Consider the following 22,283-nt stretch of genomic DNA (forward strand, 5'->3'; position numbering starts at 1 on the left):
GCAGGAGTGTATGGAGGGATGGACACTGGGAAGAGGTAACTATGAGGAGGAAGTGGGAGGGAGCTGTTGCATTGTGGTAAACTGTTGTCAATGACATGAGACAAAGTGTATGTGTACTGCTATATGGAAAGTGAATTTGCTCTGTAAATCTTCACCCAAATCACAATAAAAATAAAAATAAAATCTGTAAATGATTAAAATCTTCTCCTAAAGACAATATTGAGCAAATTTATAGAGGAGACATCGTAGAGTTATGGTTTACAAACACCAATGCTTTTCAACAGCATCATTAATGTTTTAGCTTCTAGGTTGAATGACAGTTTTACATTGTTCGACTTATTATTATGCATATATGTTATACTTATTTTTTGTATATATTAAATATTGTATAATATAGAACTGGATTCAGTTCAATCTAAATTGCTTGCTATTTGTGATATTTTGAATAAACTACTTAAATACTCTGCACTTCCTTCTTGTTGTTTGGGTGCCGTTGAGTCAATTCCGACTCTTAGTGACCCTGTGTGACAGAACAGAACTGCCTCATAGATTATAATCTTTATGGGAACAGATTGCTTGGTCTTTCTCCTGTGGAAATCCTGGGTGAGGTTGAGCTGCTAACATTTTGGTTAACAGCTGAGCACTTAACTATCACAACAGCAGTGTCCTTTTTCTGTACCTCAGCATCTATAAAATGTATAAAATGGTTCCAACCTCATTTGAGTTGTTTAGAGGTATAATTGGGACAACACTTGAGAAAGATACGGTACTGTGAGCTATCTTTTAGGATAGGGTAAGAGTCCAGAGAAAAGAAAATAACAACCAGCACAGATTGTCATGGAACAAGAATGAAATTGGACACACAGATGAGAATCCACACAATTTGTAATATGGGATAAGACATTGAACTAAAACCAAGACTATTTACTCACCCATACTGCTAAAGGGTTTCTATTAAATTCTTTGCACTGATATAGGAAATTCCACTGAATAGCTCTTGTTGAATAAAATTGTGGCTTTTATACCAGGATAGAAATATATTCCTTTATATCAAAAGAATAAAAGTAAGGATATTAAAAGTCACTTCCTAGAGAATGCTGGGAGCTCCAGTGGCATAGTGCCTAAGGCATTTGACTGCTAACCAGAGGGCTGGCAGTTCAAACCCACCAGCCACTGCTTGGAAGGAAGGTTGGGCAATCTACTTCCATAGTGATATTGCCTCGGAAACACAAGGAGGGGTCCCTATGAGTCTGAATTGACTCAACGGCAGTGAGTTTGAGAAGACTCAGAACATCCTTTACCCTAAGATCCAAATAGCCCTCCTCCCCCAAAAAAACATCCTCACTAGCTCAATTGTCTTTGATTTGCTTCTGACTCAAGGCAACCTCACGTGTGTCAGAGTAGAACTGTGCCCCATAGGGTTTTCTATGGCTAGTTTTTCAGAAGCAGATTACCAGGCCTTTCTTCTGAGGCCTCCAAGTGAATTTGAACCTCTAACCTTTCGGTTAACAGCTGAGTGTGTTAACCATTTGCACCACCCAGGGACTTCAAGATCCCAGTGTTGCTGTTATGTGCCATCGAGTTGGACTCAACTCATAGTGACCCGTCCTTGGGTTTCCGAGGCAGTATCACTACAGAAGTAGATTGTCCAACCTTCCTTCCAAGCAGTGGCTGGTGGGTTTGAACTGCCAGCCTCCGGGTTAGCAGTCAAATGCCTTAGGCACTACATTACCAGAGCTCCTTACACTACCAGAGCCCCTAAGATCCCAGTAATGGGGCAAAAATGGGAAAAAAGGCAGCAGAAATCAAGATAGACAGTCTCTCTCCATCCTCCATTCCAGTAGCAGGCCACAACAGTATCTCATTAAAAGGCAGATACCCCTGCATGGAGTCATGTGCTCAGCATTGTCAGATAACACCTTGTTGCTGTTGCAATGTGCCATCAAGTCGGACCCGACTCATAGCGACCCCTCCTTGGGTTTCTGAGGCAGTATCACTACGGAAGTAGATTGCCCCATCTTCCTTCCGAGGAGTGGCTGGTGGGTTTGAACTGCCAGCCTTCTGGTTAGCAGTCAAGTGCCTTAGGCACTACGCTACCAGAGCTTCTAGATAACACCTTAGACTGAGACTATATCAAGAGTTAGTTGACGGGCAACTGAAAGCTCAAATGGAGCAAATATTGGACTTGTGAAGCAAAAGGAGAAGGAATGGAGTGTTCCCAAGAAAGAAGACTATGTGAGGAAATATAAAAGGTGAGCATTATGGACTTCTCTAGCTGCTGAGGACAAGCCTCCTGAGTCATTGTCTAGTGGTGCAGGTCAAGATCTCTCTCTATTGCCTGAGATGTCATTATCCAAACACCCATGTTCCATATCAAAAACCTAGTAGTTCCAACTCAAGAGTCCTTTACAGACCCCAACAATACTTGAAGTACTTCAAATCATCACCTGTGAATGTAACCTCTAGAATGTGTGTAAACTCTTCTGTTGGAATATATTGTCTCACTGATGAAAGAAGTAAATTAGGTCATAAAAATTCATTCATTAGTTTATATTAGTAATGTAAACTAATGAATTATGAAGACTTTCCCAAAATTCCATATCTTATGGGGAAAATAGAGAAAGAACCATAGATAAGGATTACAGCACATCTGCTTCTAGTGAGAAATAAGTGTACCAAGTGGGAATGAGGTGAGAGAGAAACCCAGACTGAGTCATTCGTGTGAGCATCAGAGGAAACCAATAGGTCTCCCATGCTCTGTCTCGCAAGAATCACAGGTTTCCTCGTGAAGAAACAATTTCAGAATCAAAATTAAATCTTATAAATGGATCTGAGACATCTTGTCATTTTATATCTAGAAGAGGGACTTCAGCCTCTTCTAGACCAGGAGTTTTTTAACTTGGCTTCTTATCACAGTCTGCTTAGAACATTTAAAAAAAAAAAAACAGTTTAGATTTAGAGGGTCTCAGACCAGAATCCCTTTGGATGGACTCTGGAATCTGCTTAAGAATTCAAGCTTCTGGTCCAAAGCTCTTTGATTGTAATGGCTGTTGACTTTTGAAAAATTTATATGAGAAAATATGAAGGATGCTATAGCAAATACCCAATATATCTACCACCCTAAAGTATCAAATACTAAGTTTTAAAAATATTTCCTTCCCTATATTTTTTAGTACTTTATTGGGAGCTCTGGTGGTGTAATGCCTAAGACATTTGACTGCTAACCAGAAGGCTGGTGATTCAAACCCACCAGCCACTCTTTGGAAGGAAGGTTGGGCAATCTACTTCTGTAGTGATAACTGCCTCAGAAACCCAAGGAGAGGTCACTATGAGTCGGACCTGATTCAACAGCAGTGAGTTTGGTTTGGTTTTTTGTTTGGGGATAATGATATCCACAAAGAGACAGTATATGGAAAAGCCCCATCTCCTTTTTTTAAAAATTTAAAAACCACAATTGAATCACAAAATTTTCCCATTCAGTTCCACACAATCTGTATTGAGAGCTTGATACCTGTTGTCAATTGAACAATTCATGACACTGCTTAGGCAATGACACAGAGTGGAAAGCCAAGTATTTGTGATATTATACCATCATTATACTTTCATCCCCCCAGGGTGTTAAGACCCAAAGAGTATTTCTCAAGTTAATAGTCCCAATTTGGACCCACTGTTGTAAACTTTATATTTTGAAATAATTATAGATTCATGTTGTTGTTGTTAGGTACCGCTGAGTTGGCTCTGACCCTTAGCAACCTTGAGTACAACAGAACAAAGCACTGTCTGGTCCTGCACCATCCTTACAATCCTAGCTATGCGTGAGTCCATCATTGCACCCACTCTGTCAATCCATCTTTGTTGAGGGTCTTCTCCTTTTTTGCTGACCATCTACTTTACCAAACATGATAGTCTTTTCCAGGGAATGATCCCTTCTGACAACATGACAAAGTAAGTGAGACAAAGTCTGGTCATTCTTGCTTCTAAGGAGCATTCTGGCTGTACTTCTTCTAGTACAGATTTTGCTCCTTCTTCTGGTAGTCCATGTCATTTTCAGTATTCTTCACCAACACCACAATTAAAATGCATTAATTCTTCTGAGATCTTCCTTATTCATTATCCAGTTTTCACATGTGTATGAGGCTGTTGAAAATACCATGGCTTGGGTCAGTCACACCTTAGTCTTCAAAATGACATCTTTGCTCTTCAACACTTTAAAAGAGGTCTTTTGCAGTACATTTGCCCAGTGCAATATGATATCTGATTTCTTGATTGCTGTTTCCATGGGCATTGATTGTGAATCCAAGTTAAATGAAATCCCAGACAACTTCAAAGTTTTCTCCCTTTATTGTGATGTTGCTTATTGGCCCAGTTGGGAGGATATTTGTTGTCTTTATGTTAAGGTGTAATCCATACTGAAGGCTGTGGTGTTTGATCTTCATCAGTAAGTGCTTCAAGTCCTCTTCACTTTCAGCAAGCAAGGGTGCATCAACTGCCTATCTCATGTTGTTAATGAGTTTTCCTCCAATCCTGATTCCATGTTCTTCTTCATATAGTCCATCTTCTCAGATTATTTGCTCAGCATACAAATTGAATAAATATAGTGAAAGGATAGAACCTGATGCATACTTTTCCTGATTTTAAACCATTCAGTATCCCCTTGTTCTGTTCAAATTACTACCACTTGATCTATGTACAGGGTCCTCATGAGCACAATTAAGTGTTCTGGAATTCTCATTCTTCTCAATGTTATCCACAATTTGTTATGATCTACACAGTTGTGTGCCTTTGCATAGTCAATAAAACATGTAAACATCTTTCTGGTATTCTTCGCTTTCAGGCACAATCCATCTGACATTAGCAATGATATCCCTCATTCCACACCTTCTTCTGAATTGAGCTTGAATTTCTGGCTGCTCCTTGTTGATGTAATGGTACAACCATCTTTGAATTATCTTCAGCAAAATTTTACTTATGAGTAATATTAATGATATGGTTTGCTAATTTCCACATTCTACTGGATCATTCTTCTTTGGAATGGGTACAAATATGGATCTCTTCCAGTTGATTGGCCAGGTAGCTGTCTTCCAAATTTCTTGGCATAAATGAATGAGCACTGTACCCATTTGTTGAAACATCTCAGTGGGTATCACATTATTTCCTGGAGGCTTGTTTTTCTCCAATTCTTTCAGTGCAGCTTGGACTTCTTCCTTCAATACTATTGGTTCTTAATCATATGCCATCTCCTGAAATTGTTGAATGTCAACCAATGTTTTTTGGTACAGTAACTCTGTGTATTCCTTCCATCTTCTTTCAGTGCTTATTACATCATTCAACATTTTTCCCATGGAACTTATCAATATTACAACTCAAGGCATGAATTTTTTTCTTCACTTCTTTCAGCTTGAGAAATGCCGAGCATGTTCTTCCTTATAGCTTCATAGGAAATTGCAAATATAGTACACAGAGGTCCCACGCACCCTTCACTCAACAAAAAACCAAACTCACTGCCATGAAGTGAATTCCAACTCATAATAATCCTTTAGGATGAAGTAGAAATGCTCCCATAGGGTTTTCAAGGCTATAAATCTTGATGGATGTAGCCTACCTCATCTTTCTCTCATGAAGAGTCTGGTGGGTTCTAACTGTCAACCTTTTGGTTAGCAGCTGAATGTTTTAACCACCATGCCACCAGAGGTCCTCACCCTTCTCCCAGTTCCTCCTAAAGGTGACATCTTTCATAGCATTGTATATTACTAAAATACAATATCAAAACCTGGAAACTTTCATTGGTACAATTCATGGACTTTATTCAAATTTCACCAGGTTTCTATATACTCATTTGTGTATGTATGTGTGTGACTCTGTGCAATTTTATGGCATATATTCTCCTGGGAACCATGACTTAATTCACATAACCACAACCTCATCAAGATACAAAACTGTTTCATATCCACAAAGAACCCTCTTGCTACCCCTTTATAGCCACAACCATCCCTCTCCTCACTCTTCCCCCAAACACCTACATCTCATCTCTACCTATTTGGTGATCACTAGTTGGTTCTCCATCTCTTCAATTTTATCATTATAAATGGAATAGAAATTATTATTATTATGTAATAATGCAGTATGAAACCTTCTGAGATTGACTTTTTAACTTAGTATAATTCCCTTGAGATTCGTTCAGGTCTGTGTCAACAGTTTGTTTCTTTTTATTGTTGAATAGTAGTCCATGATATGGATGTATCATAAAGTATTTATTCACTCATTGAAGGACTTTTGAGTAGTTTCCATTTGTTTGCTATTATAAATAAAGTCACTATGAACACTCATATACACATTCTGTGTGGACATAACATAAATTTACATTTTTCTACTATAAATAAATGCCCAGGAATACGATCATTGTACTATGTAAGTATATGAGTTTTGGACTTGCCAGCCCAACTATTGTGCAAGCCAATTTTTTTTAAAAAAAAAAATCTTTCTAGGTAGATAGATAGATAGGTTTGCACATACATACATATTTACATTTATATATGTATATATACAGACATATCCTATTGGTTCTGTTTTCTCCTGGGAACTCTTACATAATACACTGCCCCAGTCAGTCCCTTTCATAATACCACCAGAGCTCCTCCCTGTCAGACAGAAATTTAGGGGTCATTACTATCAACTGGGAAGGTTTTGCAGTCACACCACTATCCCATCCTCTACTTTAATGGCCCCCTCATCATATAATTTCAGAAGCAGTTCTATAAGTAAATATCTTGAGATGATAAGGGGTCAAAACTTTGTCAGAAGAAGCAGATTACACTAAAGAAAGGGTGGAAACATGGTAACATGGGAAGATTTTTTTTTTTTTCCACTATTCATATACGTCCCTAATAACAGCTGTCTCCACAGTTGGTGTGACAGGCAGAAGCAGGGCAAATGTCAAACTACCAATGATAGTGACAATTCAGTGGGTCCTCCATTCACTAAGTACTTAAAATTCTTTTGCATAATTACACACATTTCTCTTTAAAAATATGTACATATTAGTTTTAGCACAACTAATAATAGCTTTTCTGACACAGGATGACTTTAGTTTCTCTCAATAAATTGCTATTTTTTTATTTTTTTATTATAGGTTTTGGAATGAAGATTGATTTTTTTAACCATTTTGGGGAGGATAATGGCTGACTTTTGTGTTACTGTGCCATTGCACAGTTCACATTTCAATAATTAAATATAAACACGCTTTCTCAAAGAACAGTCACTTAAAATACGGCAGTGCTTCATTAATAATCGATTTACAGAATCTCTCGTTGTGGAAACGACAGCCTCTGAAGCTGTCATGACACTGTCAGTTTTGCTAAAGCAGGTAAGAATTAGTTCTTGAGCTCCAAATAGAGTCACAAATAGCAATAGTTACCTTGGAGATTCAGTAGAAAAGCTTACAGCACTGTACTTATCACACTGGATGTGCAAACTTTTGGCCCAATTCTAGGGAGGAGCTTGAAATGATTGTTAATGAGGGAGGGGCGGAAAAAACAAAACAAGAGACATGCTTCTAGCAGGGTCGAAGCAGTTAAAATGCCAGCTTGTGGCCAAGGCAATGGTTGAAGCAGCAGGCCCAAACAGTCTGGATTGCAATGCTAAGTTGTCAGAGAGCAGCAGAACCAGCTTTCGTTTTTAATGTCACAACATATGAAAAGCCTCCTATGTTTCTTGACAAATAATCAGCAAGTCACAAGGCAGAAGTACACCCTGGAAAAGGAGACAAAGATGATGCAAATCATATTTTTAAAAGGGAGCATACAAAAATTCCAGTCCCCTCACTCTTCTTTTCATTTTATATTAAACAAGTTTGCACTCTTGATAATTTCAAAATTCTAGATGTTCTTCTTGAGATACTATGGATGGAATTGCGCTTTTTTTTTTTTTCTTTTAAATTTTTTTCTCTCCCAGTCTTTTCAGTGTTTCTACCAGGGGAGGTAAAGTTCTATAGGAGAGGTTTGAATGCAACTGAGGAACAAGATACTTACCTCTCTTCTCCCTACTACATATGGGGCTCTTGCATGGGGGAGGGGCCAGGGTCTCAGGGTTGGAAGTAAAAATAGAGAATTTATATACTATTCAGATTCTGAGGGGACAAGAAGCAATATGACCCTATGAGCCTTAAGTACCTGCATACAATAATGTGCCCACATGAGAAGACAGGCCATTGCAAAACTCTGCATGTTCTTTTGAAAAATATATGTGCCTAATGGCATAGCAACTACAGGATTGCTAGTCTACATTTTTCACTAAATGTACCTTTTAAAGTTACCTGCTGCAAGTTCTGAGTGACAAAACGAGGGAAATATGGACTTAAAATGCACTCCATTTATGTAAACTACATTTCATATAAGCTGCTGCATCTGGAAATTGTTACCAGCCACAACTCTTCACCATGAGGATTCATCTTCATTCACTACCCATGAAAGCTTATTTGGCATAGCAAATGAGATATACTATACACATGATATTGTTTAAATTATGCTCATTACTTTATGAAAGATGATTCAATTACACTATGTAATATCTACTTCATTGAACAAATAAAAGTGTCTCCCTGTTAACTGTCCCTGCCTACATGATTTCCATTCATTGGAGCTTATTTTATGTTTATCAAAAGCCACAGTGGTTGAGATCAGGAGGTTTGGGACCAGGCAGATTTGGGGTTCAAATGACGGCTCTCCCACATGCTATTTGTTGGGTGGGGGCAAGTCTTTAAGACTCAGTTTTCTCATTTGAAAATGGGATAAGTTGTCCTACTTTAAAAGATCATTATAGGAGTTGAATATAAATGAATAAATGAAGGGAAATCTTGCATACACAGCAAAAAAGGTGAACCATTCATTGTTTAACTGACACTAGATGGATTGACACGGTGGCTGCGATGATGGGCTCAAGTATAGCAGGGATTGTGGGGCTGGCGCGGGATCGGGCAGTGTTTCGTTCTGCTGTGCATGGGGTCGCTAGGAATCGGAAATGACTCAACGGCACTTAACAACAACAACAACAACAAATGTGATCTTCATGACTTATTTGTGTTTAATACTTAAAATGGCACTCATTTAATCAATTTTTTATGGTATCTTTTTTTCAAAAGCACCAGCCACTCCTCAGAAGGTAGATTGGGCAATCTACTTCTGTAGAGATACTGCCTCGGAAACCCAAGCAGGGGTGACTATGAGTCGAAGACGACTCGACAGCAGTGAGTTTGGTTTTTTTTTTGGTTTGGTGGATAATATGTTAATTAAGATGTTTTTATACATTAAGCTTAATTTTATCTAAATTAGTTCATTAAACTAGAAATATTGATATCTATCTTTTCCAAATAGTTCAAAAAGTCAATGTATTTGATGGTCTAAGTTTCCCTCTGTATGTCAATGTGTAATTTATTGAGTGCCAAAGAGATTAAATTGCCTTTATATTTTATTTTTTCCAATATCATTATTTGCCAATACAACAACAAATACTTGTTGTTACGTTCCAGGAGCAAAGTGCTAGGCCTTCTAAAATTTTTGTAACATGTACATATTGTCATACCATCAGCAGCAGCATTGTGGTATTATCCTGTTGTTGCTGTGAGTTGCCGTCTAGTCGATTCTAACTCATGGCAACCTCACAAGTGCAGAGTAGAACTGCTCTACAACATTTCCAAGGCTGCAGTAGTTCTATGTTTAACATTTTGAGGAACCACCAAACTGTTTTCTTAGTGGCTGGTCCATTTTGCATTTCCACCAGCAATGCAAGAGAGTTCCACTTTTCCCACATACTCACCAACACTTGAAGGTTTTTGTTTTTCTGGTTATAGCCATTGTAGTAGATGTGAGGGAGTATCTTGTGGTGTGTTTGATTTGCATTTCCTTAATGATTAATGGTGTTTAGCATCATTTTACGTGCTTATGGGTCATTCGTATATCTTTTTCAAGAAATGTTTATTCCAGTCGATTGCCAGTTTTTAAATTGAGTTTTTGTCTTTTTGTTGCTAAGTTATAGAAGTTCTTTACATATTCTGGATATTAAATTCTTATCAGATATATAGTTTTCCCATTCTGTAAATTGTCTCTTTACTTTCCTGATAAAATCCTTTGATACACAATTTTTTTTTCATTTTGATGAAGTTCAATTTATTTATTTTCTCTTTTATTGCTCGTGTTTTTGGAATCCACTGTCAAAACAAGGTCCTGAAATTTTACCCCTAAGTTTTCTTCTAATAGTTTTATGGTCACAGATCCATTTTGAGTTGATTTTTGTATATGGTGTGAAGTATGGATCCAAATTCACTCTTTTCTATGTAGACATTCAGTTGTCCCAGCACCATTTATTAAAGAGAGTATGCTTTCCCCATTGAATAAACTTCGCATCCTTGTTGAAAATCAATTGATGATAGATGTATGAGATTATTTCTGAACTCTCAATTCTATTTCATTGGTCTATCTGTATACATTTATACCAGTATCATGTTGTTTTGATTACTGTAGATTTATCATACGTTTTGAAATCAGGAAGTGTGAGTCCTCTTCTTTTGTTCTTCTTAAAGATTGTCTTGGCTATTCAGGATCCTTTGCATTGCTGTATGAATTTGATGATCAGCTTTTCCTTTTTTGCAAAACAGACAAACAAAAGGCTATTATAAGCATTTGACTTTTTATTTTTTTATTGTAAGAAAGTCTGCAAAGAAACTGCATACGAAACTTTTAGGTTGTTTGAATGATTTCCTTGGAAAAATTTCATAGTATTCCTGGGTCAAAGTGTATCAATATTTGGGGAAAGGAATAAACAAGCATGATTCCAAAATCAAGAGTGACAAACACTGACTTTTTACAAGTATTATGATCTTGCTAATGAGGCCCTTCTTGTCCTTTGGAAGTGAGAATCCATTGTCCACATGCTCATTCTGCCTCTTCTTGCTCCTACACCTGAAATACAAGCCTTTGGTAAGTCTCTAACCCTCCTCTCTTCTATATATCTTCCTTGAAGAGCTATATAGCCTGATAATTATTGTATTTTTGTATAGCTGGCTTCTAAATCTGCCATTGCTTGGACTTTTCTGAACCCCAGTTCTGTATTTTCAATAATGGCTCGTAATTTCCAAATGGGCCCTGCATCTTCAAAGTCAATATTAAGCATTGTCTTCTCCAAATCAGCTTTTCCTCCTGCCTTATCTATTCTTTACAAGACTCATTCATGCATTTGTTTAACTAACATTTTTGAATGCCTATTATATGCCAGGTTCTGAGTTGGGTACTAGGGATACATGGGGAACAATTTAGTTTCCACTGTTCTTCTTAGGGCAAACAGAGGTAGATACTTATATGGTTCCTCCCCACCCTATCACCCTACAGAGTCATACACAGACTATGTACTTTATGACAATTTATTTAGTGAATGAATGAATTATTAATGAACATTATATTTTTGATATTTCATTTTAAGTCTATGATTGATAAAATGTATTAGGCCACAGATAAGTCTGGTATAGACTTACAACCCTAAGCCAGTTGCAGAGCTCAAATTAAAGGTATTGACATTACAGTACATTAATTAATATGTGGGAGAAAAAGGCCGGCTTGTCCCAAGTCTGGTAGTAGATTAGTGGCTCAAAACAAAACTCACTGCTATAGAGTCGATTCCAACTCATGGCAACCCCCACTGGATTTCCAAGGCTGTAAATCTTCATGGAAGCAGACTTCCTCATCTTTCTTCCACCGAGTAGCTGATGGGTTCAAACTACCAGCCTTTTGGTTAGCAGCCAAATGCCTTAACTGCTACACCACCAGAGCTCTTTAGATTAGTTGCTAACCATTCCTTTAAAAAAAAAAAAAAATCCCCAAGGAGAAGGCATCTTATTGAGGGGAAAATATAGTGAGGCAATTAAGATGGCAACAGACCTCTTTAGGCCAATGCCAACTCCCTGACACTGAGGACCAAATAGAGATAGGAATCAAATCATGATGGAGAAAAATACTAGGTCTGCTGAGAGGAAGCCTTATTTGAGAATCTTTGCAAATTACTTAGTATAACTGATTGGCGATTATAATTTAACAGTCAAATCCAGTTCCATGATCATTTCCATAGTTGCATCAAATATTATGAATTTTGTAGCAAAATTCACTTACCTAACTTTTTATTATTGACTGACTAGCCTATTTCTAAATTTTTATACACCTATAGCATCACTAGGTGTATAAAACCACCAGCCACCCCACAGGAGAAAGATGAGACAGTCTGCTTCCAAAAAGATTTATAGTCTTGGAAATCCTGCAGGGCAGTGCTGCTTTGCCCTAAAGGGTTGCTATGAGTCAGAATTGACTTGACTCAAACTACAGTAGTGATGAGGACAAGATGGCAGGTGCAACGAGGCTGGAGGTCTACTTCTGAAATCTGACAGGCTGCTGTATATATAGAAATGGATTTTGGACACTTCCTGGATTTAAGCTTAAAACTTGAAGAACATTATAGACTAAAAAATATGTTCATGAAAGTTTCTAATTTACATATCATCATAATCATTGCAGTCAATACTTATTAAGTACTCACTATGTGCCAGGTACCTACATTTACTATGTGTAGGTATTTCACATTCAATGACTCATTTAATCCTTATTAAACTCATAGGAGCTCTGGTAGCATAGCCCCTAAGGCATTTGACTGCTAACCAGAAAGCTGGAGGTTCAAACCCACCAGCCACTCTTCGGAAGGAAGATTGGGCAATCTACTTTTGCAGTGATACCGACTTGGAAACCCAAGGAGGGGTCACTATGAGTCTAATCCAACTCAATGTCAGTGAGTTTGGTTTTGGTTTAAACTCATTGACTATTTTTATTTCTATTTACTGGTGAGAAAACAAAGGCTCAAAGAAGCTAGACTGATATCCTCCAAACCACACAAATGAATGTCACTAAGACAAGCTTCTAATCTAGTTATGCCTATCATTGTTGTTGTTCATTGTTGTTGAGTTGATTCTGACTCGTGGTACCTCTGGTATTGTAGAATAGAACTGCTTCATAGGGTTTTCAAGGCTGTGACCTTTTAGAAGAAGAAGGTATAAGACTGTCTTCTGAGGCGTCTCTGGGTGGATTCAAAATGCTAACTTTTCAACTAGCAGTCGAGCACTTAACCATTTTTGCCACCCAGGCAGCGCCAATATGCCTAGCTCCTGAGTTCATTTTCATCTCACAGTGATTCCTCATTAGCTCTTGCTGGAAGCTGAGTGTGCATCCCCATCGTCACCCTCCAGTGCAGTGTTAGGCTGTGCTGTCTGCTCAAGACTGTGTAATGAAAACTGCAAGAAAAACACTGCTTGACCATGTGCAACTTGAGCACTACTGTGAAGGGACACTGTGTAAAAGCAGAGCACTCAGGGTGTCGTGTCTTAGCTATACTCAGTTAGAAAAACATCATACGCAGTAACCAAGAGAAGGGACTTGGGGGTCCTGGACCTACAGGTTCATGTTAGCAAATACTTTTCTTTTTCTTCCTTTTCTCTCACTAGAAACACTGAGAGTGACTGGCATAGAAAAAAAAGACCTTCTTACAGACATGTTTATAAGTAGGTGAATCATGATCCTTCACATTTGCAGAGCAGTTTACTGGTTACAAAGCCAGCATCCATGAATCTTCAGTGTGGCCCTTAGAATGCTGCTGTACAGGGTAGGCCTTGTTATCATTGTTTTATAGATATAAATACAACTGTGGAAAGGGAACAAGGTCTACATTCTTGTTCAGTCACGGTTTTGAGTGACTGTGAAAGTTAAGTAAGACCATGAATATGACAGGGTTTGATCTAAAGCATGAAAATAATACACGAGAAACTGTCATTTCAGAGAAATTAAAAAAAACTGAGAGAGGGTTAGCAACTGACCTAAGATTATCTAAGTATTAAGTAACAGAACCAGGTCTAGGACCATGTAGCCTGAGTCTTCATCTAGGGTTTGTTTTTCCTTAATCTACACAGGTACAGAGAGCAAATAAAATGACAGTTCCCTTAAGGCAAGGAGCTCTTCTCAGTATTCTCCCAGCCTCTAACCCAGAACCTAGCACATAAAAAGGGCTCTTTAAAAGTTACTGAAAGGTCTGTAATTTAAAATTGGAATCCCTTATACTCAGGAATCTCTGCTTTTCACCTCAACCCACTCATTGACCCTATTTCCTCTGTTCTTGTCCTCCACAGAGTCAATAACCTTGGTCAGTGACCTTGCTCTGGTGCCATTGGAACTCAACATATATTTTGCCACTGAATCATGAGGATTAGGTTTTAAAATTAAATTTTTGTTATCATTAGCCCCCACATGATTCTATATCTTAGAAACATTACGTACTACATTTTTTTTCTTTGGGATAGGTAGCCAAAAGAAAATTTACGCACCAACAACTAATGCCAAAGATGAAGAAACTGAAGATTTTTACCAACTTCTGCAGTCTGAAATTGAACAAACAAGCAATTAACATTCACTGATTATTACCGGTGATTGAAATGTGAAAGTTAGAAACAAAGAAGGATAAATTGTGTGATAGGAACAACACAGGAGATCACATGACCAAATTTTGCAAGGACAATAATTTATTCTTTGCAAACATCTTTTTCAACAAGTGGTGACTATACACATGGATTTCTCTGGATGGAATACACAGGAATCATTTTGATTCACAGATGTCACAGATGACTACATCTGTGGAAAGACATGATGGAGAAGCTCAATATTATCAATCAGAACAAGATCAAGGGCCACCTGTGAAAAAGACCATCAATTGTTCCTATTCAGGTTCAAGTTGAAGCTGAAGAAAATTAAAACAAGTACATGAGAGACAAAGTATAACCTTGTGTATATCCCAAATGAATTTAACGACCATCTCAAAAATGGATTAGACACAATGAATACTAATTACTGAAGATGAGATGCATTATGGACATCATACATGAAGACAGCAAAAGGTCACTAAAAGGACAGGAAACATAGAAAAGACCAAAATGAATGTCAAAAGAAACTTGCTCTGGAATGTAGAGTAGCTAAAGCGAGTGGAAGAAAAGATGACGTAAAAGAGCTGAACAGAAAATCTTAAAGGGTGGCTTGAGAAAAGAAACTAAAAATATAATAAAATGTACAAAGACTTGGAGCTAGAAAATCAAAAGGGAAAAACATACTTGGCATTTCTCAAGCTGAAAGAAATGAAGAAAAAGTTCAATCCTTGAGTTGCAATGTTGAAGGATTCTATGGGCAAAAAATCTAACAATGCAGCAAGCATCAAAAGAAGATGGAAGGAATACACAGAGTCAGAATACCAAAAAGAACTGGTCAACATTCAACCATTTCAGGAGGTAAGTTATGATCAAGAGCCCACAGTAGTAAAAGAAAAGTCCAAGCTGCACTAAAGGCATTGGTGTAGAACAAAACTCCAGGAATTGACAGAATATCAACTGAGATGTTTCAACAAATGGATGCAAGGCTGAAAGGATTCACTCATTTATGCCAGAAATGTGGAAAATAGTTACCTGGCCCACTGACTTGAAAAGATCCATATCTGTGCCCATTTGAAAAAAAAAAAGTGATCCAATAGAATGTGGGAATTGTCAAAAAAAATATCATTAATATCACATGAGAGAAAAATTTTGCTGAAGATAATTTAAAAATGATTACAGCAGTACTTCAACAGGGCACTGCCAGAAATTCAATTCAGATTCAGAAGGATATGGAATGAGGGATATCATCACTGATGTCAGATGGATCTTGGCTGAAAACAGAGAATTTCAGAAAGATATTTACCTGCGGTTTTGCACTCTGCAAAACATTCAACTATGTGGTTCATAACAAATTATGGTTATCATTTCAAAGAATGGAAATTCCCAAACACTTAATTATTATCATATAGAACCAGTACATAGACCAAGAAGCAACCATTTGAACAGAACAAAGGAATATTGTGTGGTTTAAAATCAGGAAAGATGTGCATCAGGATTGTACTATTTTACCCTATTTATTCAATCTTTATGCTGAGCAAATAATCTGAGAAGCTGGATTTTATGAAGAAGAATATGGCATCAGAATTAGAGGAAAACTCATTAAAAACCTGTGATATGCAGTGACACAACCTTGCTTGCTGAAAGTGAAGAGTGCTTCAAGTACTTACTGATGAAAATCAAAGACTACAGCCTTCAGTATGGATTACACCTCAACATAAAGATAACAAAACTCATCCTCGCTGGACCAATAAGCAATATCATGATTAATGGAGAAAAGATTGACGTTGTCAAGGATTTCATTTTACCTGGATACACAATCAATATCCATGGAGTAGCAGTCAAGAAACCAAAGGACATATTGCTTTGTGCTATCTGCTGCAAAAGACCTCGTTAGAGTTAAAAATCAAAGCTGTCATTTTGAGGAAAAAGATATACCTGTCCCAAGCCATGATATTTTCAATCACTTCATATGCATTCAAAAACTGGACAATGATTAAGAAAGACCAAAGAAGAATTGATGTATTTGAATTATGATATTGGTGAAGAATGTTGAATATACCATCAACTGCTAGAAGAAGAAACAAATCTAAATTGGGAGAAGTAGAGTCAGAATGCTCCTTAGAAGCAAGAAAGGTGAGACTTCCTCTCCTATACTTTGGACATGTTATCAGGAGGGACCAGTCCCTGAAGAAAGACATCATGCTTGGTAAAGTATAGGGTTGATGAAAAAGAAGAAGACCCCTAATGAGATGGATTGACACAATCCATTGCTGTGGCTGCAACAATGGGCTCAAGCATAGCACTGATTGTGAGGATGGCACAGGACTTGGTAGTGTTTTGTTCTGTTGCACATGGTGTTCTGAGTGGAAACAAACTGAATGCCACCTAATAACTATAACAATTGCTAGCCTAAGAACTCAGCACAGTTAACAAATATTTATTAAACACCTACTATATGAAGGAAGATGGGGCAATCTACTTCTGTAGTGATACTGCCTTGAAAACCCAAGGAGGGGTTGCTATGAGTCAGGTCCGACTCGATGGCACATAACAACAACAACAACAATATTTCAGAAGGAACCCTTGTGGTGTACTGTTAAGTGCTCAACTGCTAACCAAAGTTCCACAGTTTGAACCCCGCAGCTGCTCCACAGGAGAAAGATGTAGTAGTCTGCTTCTGTAAAGATTACAGCCTTGGAAACCCTATTCTGTCTGTCCCATAGGATCACTATGAGTAGAAATCAACTCAACTACAGCAAGGTTTTTAGTGTGCTTCAGATGGAGTCCCTAGGTACAAACAATTAACTCATGGCTGCTAACAAAAATGTTGGAAGTTTGATTTCAACCCGAAGTGCCTTGCAAAGAAAGGCCTGGCAATGTACTTTGGAGAAAGTTCTATCAAAGCCCCCATTGAACACAGTTCTACTGTGACACATATGGAGTTGCCATGCTTCAGAATTGATTCAATGGCAACTGACTTTTTATGTCCCAGATACAGTTTTATTCTCTTATGGAAAAATATACTTCTGAATTTCAACCAAGAAATTTAAAAACATGTCCTGAAAACCAAAGCTGGATATTGCCTACGTTAGAAGGAAAGGAAAAAAAAAAAAGAACATTAAAGGAAATCAGTTGGCAATTTGTATCACTTCTTTCCCTACCATGCAGAGATTTTCCCTTGTGAAAACCCCACACCCCTGAGGAATCACTGATACCCTATCTCAATGGCTCTTGATGTGTGGTTTCCTGGACTAGTGTCATTAGCATCTCCTGGGACTTGGTGGAAATGCAAAACTTCACACCCTTTCCCAAATGAATGGGTCACTCTGGGCATGGAACCAAATAATCCGTTATTTGGTTAAGTCATTCAGCTGCTAACAAAAACTCAGCGGTTCATACCAACCAGCCACTCCTTGGGAGAAAAATGAGGCAGTCTGCTTCTGTAAAGATTTCCAGCCTTGGTAACCCTATGGGACACTTTTATTCTATCCTATAGGGTCACTGTGAATTGGGTCTATTTGATGGCAGTGGGTTTCGTTTTCTTGGTTTTTATGAGGTACTCTGATGTACACTTAAGTTTGAGAATGACTGCCATCTCTGAAATGGAGTCCCTGGTTAAACGATGGAGGACTAACTGAAAGGTTGGTGATGGAAACTCCCAGAGGTACCTCAGAAGAAAAGCCTAGTGATCTGCTTCCATGTCACAGCCATGAAAACCTATGGAGCACAGTTCAACTCTTGAAACGCATGGAGTCGTAAATTGGAACTGACGGGACGGCGTGTGTTTCTTTTCCCTCCCTTCCACAATCCCGTCCAAAAGTGTGTCCTTTGTTCCATTAACTGGCCCATCAGGGCTTGAAACAACATATGTGCTTGTGTAAATTCTCAAGCCAAAGGGATGGCTGAAGAATGACAACAAGGTAGCTTACTCTGCTATAAAATTAAATTAAAAGTACTGCATTAATAGCAAGGATTATATTTTATGAATGAAACACTGTGCATAAACTACTGGAACTCTTAGTCACATAAATGTCAGTGTAATTGTAATAAAAGAAAATAAAAGCAACAGTCTTTGATCTAGATTTTGCAACTTCCTTTATTACATGAAATTCATGCTTTAATCTTCCTTCCTTTATCATTTTTTAGGGTCCTCCCATACTTCTGTAATTTGGTACAAATTCACATTACTTAAAAAATATCTCAGTGTTTCCTGAATGCCATCAAAACAAAATCTTCATGGACAATTTCCTACAACTTAGGAGGTAAGCAGGAAAATTGTGAAAACTTCCCCAAATCTTCAGTTAAACTCTATTATAGACTAATAATTTCCCTGGGGACTGCCAAGGAAAAGCTATAGGTTACTTCATTCATTAAAATTCCTTTCAGTGATATCAAAATGGCTAATTCTCTACCGAGCTACAACGGAAATGAAATTCCCAAATTCAATCAAAGTTAATCAAAACAGAAGTGTGTTACTCATTCAAAAGACAAAGCATGCCTATCAAAAATGTTCCAAAAGAAGATACAGAGATGAAGCTGCTGGAGGCCACTCTAACTTGTCTTATGATCATTTAAAAGGGATTTTAAATGACTATTTACATTGGTATTCAATCAAAGGTACTTTCTCTGACAGCGCCCCCACGTTTCAAAGAATATTTATCCTGTGCCTAAAATGCAGAGCACCTACAAGCTTTTCAGCCAGCAGATTGCTGCATTGCATTTGACCTTTCATTTATTGGCAGGTCTATAATCATATTTTGTCTTTGAAAAAACAAAACAAAAACAACTATTCATGAGAAGAAACAAGATGCAAACTGTAGATTAATAAGAAATAACAGAAGGTAAGGACAACTGGATTACATTTGACTTGACCTCTTGATTATGTCACCATTTTTTTTTCTTTTCCTTTGTCATGAATCAAAATTATGCCTAGTAATTTTGATTCCTATTTTCAATGTATGGCATATTTTATCACTGCCCCTGGAGGTTCAAACCCACCAGCCACTCCTCAGAAGGAAGGTTAGGCAATCTACTTCCATAGTGATACCACCTCGGAAACCTAAGAAAGGGTCCCTGTGAGTTGGTTCCAACTCGATGGCAGTGAGTTATAACACATTGAATATGACTAATGTTTTTAAAATAATATTTAAAAAAAAAAACAAAAAAACTTTTCTCTTATATAACTACTTTTTACCCTGAAGATCTGAGTTAACCCAAAGAAATTTCTCCTGAATGAAAATCACGAAACTATCCCCATATACGGGAGGCCCTGGGTGGTGCAAATGATTAGTGTACTCCGCTACTAACCCAAAGACTTGAGGTTGGAGTCCACTCACAAGCTCCTCAGAAGAAAGACCTGACAATCTACTTCTGAAAAACCAGCCGTTGAAAATCGGATGTAGCACAGTTCTACTCTGACATTCATGGGATTGCCATGAGTCAGAGTTGAGTCCACAGCAAATGGCTTGGTTATTAACATGTACAGGAAAGTGCAACATTTGTTACATCTCCTGACATGATCTGGAGAAGAACAAGCTTCTTGGTGGGTCTTTGGCTGATGTATCATTTATTGTTTTGCTAGTTACCATCGATTTGGGAAGGAAGGAATTAGTTCAACTTGTATTGACCTGTAGTCTTAGAATATAGTAATGCTAAGTGACCATTACATACTGTGTCAAGTTTTATTTCTGAAGTTTCCATGTATCTATGGAATTATGCTGTTATGTTTTTCTTACTGTTAATCATTCTCAATATTTACTTTCAACTCATCATAGAACGTATCTTTTTAGTCAAATGTCTTTGTTTGCCAGACATGTAACATTTAGTCTGAAAATGGTGACCTTCTTGTAAAAACTAGTCCATTCCATAATGTACTTGTTGAATGAAGCTGTTTAAATAAAATATAATCTTTTCCTCCCTACCTCCTGATAATATGTAGTTTGGTTTTCAGAGCCAGAGATATTCAACAATTTTAAACTGGATTACAGAAATTACAAGATTCTAATGTCTTACATTACATACCAGTAATATTCATGTTATTTACTTACATTTAAAGTAATTTTTCACATAAATCATTTTGGGAAAACTCAAGTCTTGCAAATTATTGCCTTTTCTGTGTTACAATCAATTAAGCCATCCAACATTTAAAATAAGCAAAGGAATAGAAGGTGGGATGGAAGGAGAAGGCCTAAATCAAATTATATTCTGCTGGGGCATCTGGAGCTCCCATCCGGCTGGTCACGCTGCCCATTAGTCAGTCAACACTGATCACCTGTATAAAAAAGGCACTTCATATATGAATGTGCACATATCCAATCCCACCTGATGGAAAACAGGTTAAAATAACTGGACATTGTGGCACTGACTGTAGAACACCTGTTTGGTACAGTCCAAGAATAATAGCTGTGAAAACATGAACATCTATTTTGAATATATTCCTGCAGGAACACCCAAAGCCACGTTAATTTAATCTCCTTTCCTGAATGTTAACAGCAGTGGAGAAATGGACTCTGTCATCCCTGTAATCAGTTGCACAGTGCACAAGGGCAGCGGTCTCTTGTGCCTCATCTGCGAGCTAATCTTTCATTTCATAGCAGATCTTTCCATATCAAACAACACGAATGACTTAATTTGCATGACAGGATTTGTAACGGGGCAAATCTAGTGTCAAAGTCGATTAAAGATTACACCAGAGAACTATCATAATCAGTCCTCTAATGAGCCTAAATAGTACATGTAAAGTCTCCCCTTTTTGCCATTCCAGTCATGTATAAAAGGGAATGTGTTCTTTTCATCGATGAGCCAGTCCTTTGGTTTGCACATTATGCCCAACGTTGAGCTAAAGTCATGTCAGTCTGGTTTCAGAGGGAGAGAAAAGGAAATAATAAAGCAAACATCACTTCACAAATGACATTGCTTGGTATAAGCCAACGTTTGAAGCCCTTAATTCTTCTAATCTGCAAAATAGTCAATGCTAATGGGTTTTTGCCTTTGTGAAAGCTGATGCATAGAAAGAAAAACTTTAATGAGCTGCCTGGGCCGTATGCTTACAGATACCTGTCAAATGTCTGTCATCTTAGCTATCGCTGAGGCATTATAAAGAAAGTAAGAAGGAAGGAACGACAGTATTTGTACAAGCATTTTCATGCTAAAATGGCACAATTTTCTTCCTGTCATAATTTCATTGTATCTGAAAGTCAGAAAAGCTTAACCCTTTCCCTAGCGCATCCTGGGTAGTTAGTTGTATCGCACAATCTGGAAGCAAGCAGTTTAAAAACAGCACTTGATTTTGTAAACAACATCTTCTGTTAAATTTGTTTTTGAAAATGGAATTACCTACATTTAAAAAAAATGTGACAACAAACTATTTGAATCAATTGCTTCACCCCAGGGAGATCTGGAGTTTATTAAATGCAAAAACTCTGTAATGTGTGAGGTTGTCATTTGAATCAATTCTTTCTGAGTTCCTGATTTAATATTTCTTTGTATCTTTGTGCTCTTAATATGCATACCAGGGCAATGAGGTCAACAAACTCCCTTAGTCTCACCTTCTCTTTTATTAAAAAAAAAAGAAACAAAACACGGGAAAGGAAATGTATCTTATTACACTGATCCCTGGAAACTCTGCTACGAGAAGGTTGAGTTTGCCTGATTTTCTGGGCTTTATAGGAATACACTCATAAAAATGCAATGTAAGTTGAAACGTGGCAGGAAAGAACAATCTCAGTCCAGGTGTGACTTGTTTTCCCTCTTTCTAATTAAAAAGAAATGTAAATGTATAGACACACAC

The sequence above is a fragment of the Orycteropus afer genome, unplaced genomic scaffold (genome assembly GCF_000298275.1).
Source record: "Orycteropus afer afer isolate SDZICR_OR568_19922 unplaced genomic scaffold, OryAfe1.0 scaffold00008, whole genome shotgun sequence".
Classification (NCBI taxonomy): domain Eukaryota; kingdom Metazoa; phylum Chordata; class Mammalia; order Tubulidentata; family Orycteropodidae; genus Orycteropus; species Orycteropus afer.